This window comes from Schistocerca americana, chromosome 2, assembly GCF_021461395.2.
Source record: "Schistocerca americana isolate TAMUIC-IGC-003095 chromosome 2, iqSchAmer2.1, whole genome shotgun sequence".
Classification (NCBI taxonomy): Eukaryota; Metazoa; Arthropoda; class Insecta; order Orthoptera; family Acrididae; genus Schistocerca; species Schistocerca americana.
In genome coordinates this window covers 1,119,082,356-1,119,088,355 of record NC_060120.1, presented here as the reverse complement: position 1 = coordinate 1,119,088,355, position 6,000 = coordinate 1,119,082,356, and positions in this window count along the sequence as shown.

Genomic DNA, 6,000 nt, shown 5'->3' with positions numbered 1-6,000 from the left:
TCTATAACTAGTGTCACAGGAATGGTTCAAAACATAGTCAGTAAGAAGTGTCGGTCTTCATGTACTTAAGTCGGCATTGTGGCTTTTGTATTTAATTCTGATGCAATTTCTTGGTTTCATCGTCAGTAAGAAGGTCCAAGGGATACAGTAAACCTGAAGTGAAGCATCGGAATCTATAACTAGAGTCACAGGAATGGTTCAAAACATAGTCAGTAAGAAGTGTCGGTCTTCATGTACTTATGTCGGCATTGTGCCTTTGGTACATAATTCCGATGCAATTTCTGTGTTTCATCGTCAATAAGAAGGTCCGAGGGATACAGTAAACCTGAAGTGAATCATCGGAATCTATAACTAGTGTCACAGGAATGGTTCAAATCATAGTCAAAAGAAGTGTCGGTCTTCATGTACTTAAGTCGGCATTGTGCCTTTTGTATTTAAATCCGATGCTATTTCTGTGTTTCATCGTCAATAAGAAGGTCCAAGGGATACAGTAAACCTGAAGTGATGCATCGGAATCTATAACTAGTTTCACAGGAATGGTCAGTAGGATGAGTCAGTCTTCTTGTCCTTAAGTCGGCATTGTGCCTATTGTATTTAATTCCGATGCAATTTCTGTGTTTCATCGTCAATACGAAGGACCAAGGGATACAGTAAAACTAAAGTCAAACATCGGAATCTATAACTAGTGTCACAGGAATGGTTCAAAACATAGACAGTAAGAAGAGTCAGTCATCTTTTACTTAAGTCGGCATTGTGCCTTTTCTATTTAATTCCGATGCAATTTCAGTGTTTCATCCTCAATAAGAAGGTCAGAGGGATACAGTAAACCTGAAGTGAAGCATCGGAATCTATAACTAGTGTCACAGGAATGGTTCAAAACATAGTCAGTAAGAAGAGTCGGTTTTTTGTAATTAAGTCGGCATTGTGCCTTTTGTATTTAATTCCGTTGCAATTTCTGTGTTTCATCATCAATAAGAAGGTCAGAGGGATACAGTAAACCTGAAGTGAAGCATCGGAATCTGTAACTAGTGTCACATGGACGGTTCTAAACATAGTCAGTAAGAAGAGTCAGTCTTTTTGTACTTAAGTCGGCATTGTGCTTTTTGTATTTAATTCCGATGCAATTTCTGTGTTTTATCGTCAATAAGAAGGTCAAAGGGATGCAGTAAACCTGGTGTGAGGCATCGGAAACTCTAACTACTGTCACAGGATTGGTTCAAAACATAGACAGTAAGAAGAGTCAGTCTTCTTGTCCTTAAGTCGGCATTGTGCCTTTTGTATTTAATTCCGATGCAATTTCTGTGTTTCATCGTAAATAAGAAGGTCCAAGCGATACAGTAAACCTGAAGTGAAGCATCGGAATCTATAACTAGTGTTACATAAATGGATCAAAACCTAGTCAGTAAGAAGTGTCGGTCTTCATAAACTTTAGTCATCATTGTGCCTTTTGTATTTAATTCCGAAGCAATTTCTGTGTTTCATCGTCAATAAGAAGGTCCAAGGGATACAGTAAACCTGGAGTGAAGCATCGGAATCTATAACTGGTGTCCCAGGAATGGTTCAGAACATAGTCAGTAAGAAGTGTCGGTCTTCATGTACCTAAGTCGGCATTGTGCCTTTTGTATTTAATTCCGATGCAATTTCTGTGTTTCATCGTCAATAAGAAGGTCCAAGGGATACAGTAAACCTGAAGTGAAGCATCGGAATCTATAACTAGTGTCACAGGAATGGTTCAAAACATAGTCAGTAAGAAGTGTCGGTCTTCATGTACTTAAGTCGGCATTGTGGCTTTTGTATTTAAATCCGATGCTATTTTTTGTGTTTCATCTTCAATAAGGAGGTGCAAGGGATACAGTAAACCTGAAGTGAAGCATCGGAATCTATAACTAGTGTCACATGAACGGTTCAAAACATAGTCAGTAAGAAGAGTCAGACTTTTTGTACTTAAGTCGGCATTGTGCCCTTTGTATTTAATTCCGATGCAATTTCTGTGTTTCATCGTCAATAAGAAGGTCCAAGGGATACAGTACATTTGAAGTGAAGCATCGGAATCTATAACTAGTGTCACAGGAATGGTTCAAAACATTGTCAGTAAGAAGATTCAGTCTCTTGTACTTAAGTCGGCTTTGTGCCTTTTGTATTTAATTCCGATGCAATTTCTGTGTTTCATCGTCAATAAGAAGGTCCAAGGGATACAGTAAAAATGAAGTCAAACATCGCAATCTATAACTAGTGTCACAGGAATGGTACAAAACTTAGACAGTAGGAAGGGTCAGTCTTCTTGTACTTAAGTCGGCATTGCGCCTTTTGTATTTAATTCCGATGCAATTTCTGTGTTTCATCGTCAATAAGAACGTCCAAGGGATACAGTAAACCTGAAGTGAAGCATCGGAATCTGTAACTAGTGTCACAGGAATGGTTCAAAACATTGTCAGTAAGAAGAGTCAGTCTCTTGTACTTAAGTCGGCTTTGTGCCTTTTGTATTTAATTCCGATGCAATTTCTGTGTTTCATCGTCAATAACAAGGTCCAAGGGATACAGTAATACTGAAGTCAAGCATCCCAATCTACAACTAGTGCCACAGGAATGATTCAAAACTTAGACAGTAGGAAGAGTCAGTCTTCTTGTACTTAAGTCGTCATTGTGCCTTTTGTATTTAATTCCGATGCAATTTCTGTGTTTCATCGTCAATAAGAACGTCCAAAGGATACAGTGAACCTGAAGTGAAGCATCGGAATCTATAACTAGTGTCACAGGAATGGATCAAAACATAGTCAGTAAGAAGATACAGTCTTCTTGTACTTAAGTCGGCATTGTGCCATTTGTATTTGATTCCGATGCAATATCTGTGTTTCATCGTCAATAAGAAGGTCCAAGGGATACAGTATACCTGCAGTGAAGCATCGGAATTTATAACTAGTGTCACAGGAATGGTCAGTAGGAAGAGTCAGTCTTCTTTTCCTTAAGTCGGCATTGTGCCTTATGTAATTAATTCCAATGAAATTTCTGTGTTTCATCGTCAATAAGAGGGTCTAAGGGATACAGTAAACCTGAAGTGAAGCATCGGAATCTATAACTAGTGTTACAGGAATGGTTCAAATCATAGTCAGTAAGAAGTGTCGGTCTTCATGTACTTAAGTCGGGATTGTGCCTTTTGTATTTAATTCCTATGCAATTTCTGTGATTCATCGTCAATGAGAAGGTCCAAGGGATACAGTAAACCTAGTGTGAAGCATCGGAATCTATAACTAGTGTCTCAGGAATGGTTCAAAACATAGTCAGTAAGAAGTGTCGGTCTTCATGTACTTAAGTCGGCATTGTGCCTTTTGTTTTTAATTCCAATGCAATTTCTGTGTTTCATCGTCAATACGAAGGTCCAAGGGATACAGTAAACCTGAAGTGAATCATCGGAATCTATAACTAGTGTCATAGAAAGGGTCTGTAGGAAGAGTCAGTCTTCTTGTCCTTAAGTCGGCATTGTGCCTTTTGTATTTAATTCCGATGCAATTTCTGTGTTTCATCGTCAATAAGAAGGTCCAAGGGATACAGTAAACCTGAAGTGAAGCATCGGAATCTGTAACTAGTGTTACAGGAATGGTTCAAAGCATAGTAAGTAAGAAGTGTCGGTCTTCATAAACTTAAGTCGGCATTGTGCCTTTTGTATTTAATTCCGAACCAATTTCTGTGATTCATCGTCAATAAGGAGGTCCAAGGGATACAGTAAACCTGGAGTGAAGCATCGGAATCTATAACTGGTGTCCCAGGAATGGTTCAAAACATAGTCAGTAAGAAGTGTCGGTCTTCATGTACCTAAGTCGGCATTGTGCCTTTTGTATTTAATTCCGATGAAATTTCTGTGTTTTATCGTCAATAAGAAGGTCCAAGGGATACAGTAAACCTGAAGTGAAGCATCGGAATCTATAACTAGTGTCACATGAACGGTTCAAAACATAGTCAGTAAGAAGAGTCAGTCTTTTTGTACTTAAGTCGGCATTGTACCTTTTGTATTTAATTCCGATGCAATTTCTGTGTTTCATCGTCAATAAGAAGGTCCAAGGGATACAGTAAATTTGAAGTGAAGCATCGGAATCTATAACTAGTGTCACAGGAATGGTTCAAAACATTGTCAGTATGAAGAGTCAGTCTCTTGTACTTAAGTCGGCTTTGTGCCTTTTGTATTTAGTTCCGCAGCAATTTCTGTGTTTCATCGTCAATAAGAAGGTCCAAGGGATACAGTAAAACTGAAGTCAAACATCGGAATCTATAAGAAGTGTCACAGGAATGGTACAAATCTTAGACAGTAGGAAGGGTCAGTCTTCTTGTACTTAAGTCGGCATTGTGCATTTTGTATTTAATTCCGATGCAATTTCTGTGTTTCATCGTCAATAAGAACGTCCAAGGGATACAGTAAACCTGAAGTGAAGCATCGGAATCTGCAACTTGTATCACAGGAATGGTTCAAAACATTGTCAGTAAGAAGAGTCAGTCTCTTGTACTTAAGTCGGCTTTGTGCCTTTTGTATTTAATTCCGATGCAATTTCTGTGTTTCATCGTCAATAAGAAGGTCCAAGGGATACAGTAAAACTGAAGTCAAGCATCACAATCTATAACTAGTGTCACAGGAATGGTTCAAAACTTAGACAGTAGGAAGAGTCAGTCTTCTTGTACTTAAGTCGGCATTGTGCCTTTTGTATTTAATTCCGATGCAATTTCCGTGTTTCATCGTCAATAAGAACGTCCAAGGGATACAGTAAACCTGAAGTGAAGCATCGGAATATATAACTAGTGTCACAGGAATGGATCAAAGCACAGTCAGTAAGAAGATACAGTCTTCTTGTACTTAAGTCGGCATTGTGCCATTTGTATTTGATTCCGATGCAATATCTGTGTTTCATCGTCAATAAGAAGGTCCAAGGGATACAGTATACCTGCAGTGAAGCATCGGAATTTATAACTAGTGTCACAGGAATGGTCAGTAGGAAGAGTCAGTCTTCTTGCCCTTAAGACGGCATTGTGCCTTTTGTATTTAATTCCGATTCAATTTCTGTGTTTCATCGTCAATAAGAAGGTCCAAGGGATACAGTAAACCTGAAGTGAAGCATCGGAATCTATGACTAGTGTCACAGGAATGGTCAGTAGGAAGAGTCAGTCTTCTTGTCCTTAAGTCGGTCTTGTGCTTTTGTATTTAATTCCGATGCAATTTCTGTGTTTCATCGTCAATAAGAAGGTCCAAGGGATACAGTAAACCTGAAGTGAATCATCGGAATCTATAACTAGTGTCACAGAAAGGGTCTGTAGGAAGAGTCAGTCTTCTTGTCCTTAAGTCGGCATTGTGCCTTTTGTATTTAATTCCGATGCAATTTCTGTGTTTCATCGTCAATAAGAAGGTCCAAGGGATACAGTAAACCTGAAGTGAAGCATCGGAATCTGTAACTAGTGTTACAGGAATGGTTCAAAGCATAGTCAGTAAGAAGTGTCGGTCTTCATAAACTTAAGTCGGCATTGTGCCTTTTGTATTTAATTCCGAACCAATTTCTGTGTTTCATCGTCAATAAGGAGGTCCAAGGGATACAGTAAACCTGGAGTGAAGCATCGGAATCTATAACTGGTGTCCCAGGAATGGTTCAAAACATAGTCAGTAAGAAGTGTCGGTCTTCATGTACCTAAGTCGGCATTGTGCCTTTTGTATTTAATTCCGATGCAATCTCTGTGTTTTATCGTCAATAAGAAGGTCCAAGGGATACAGTAAACCTGAAGTGAAGCATCGGAATCTATAACTAGTGTCACAGGAGTGGTTCAAAACATAGTCAGTAAGAAGTGTTGGTCTTCATGTACTTAGGTCGGCATTGTGCCTTTTGTATTTAAATCCGATGCTATTTCAGTGTTTCATCGTCAATAAGAAGGTCCAAGGGATACAGTAAACCTGAAGTGATGCATCGGAATCTATAACTAGTTTCACAGGAATGGTCAGTAGGAAGAGTCAGTCTTCTCGTCCTTAAG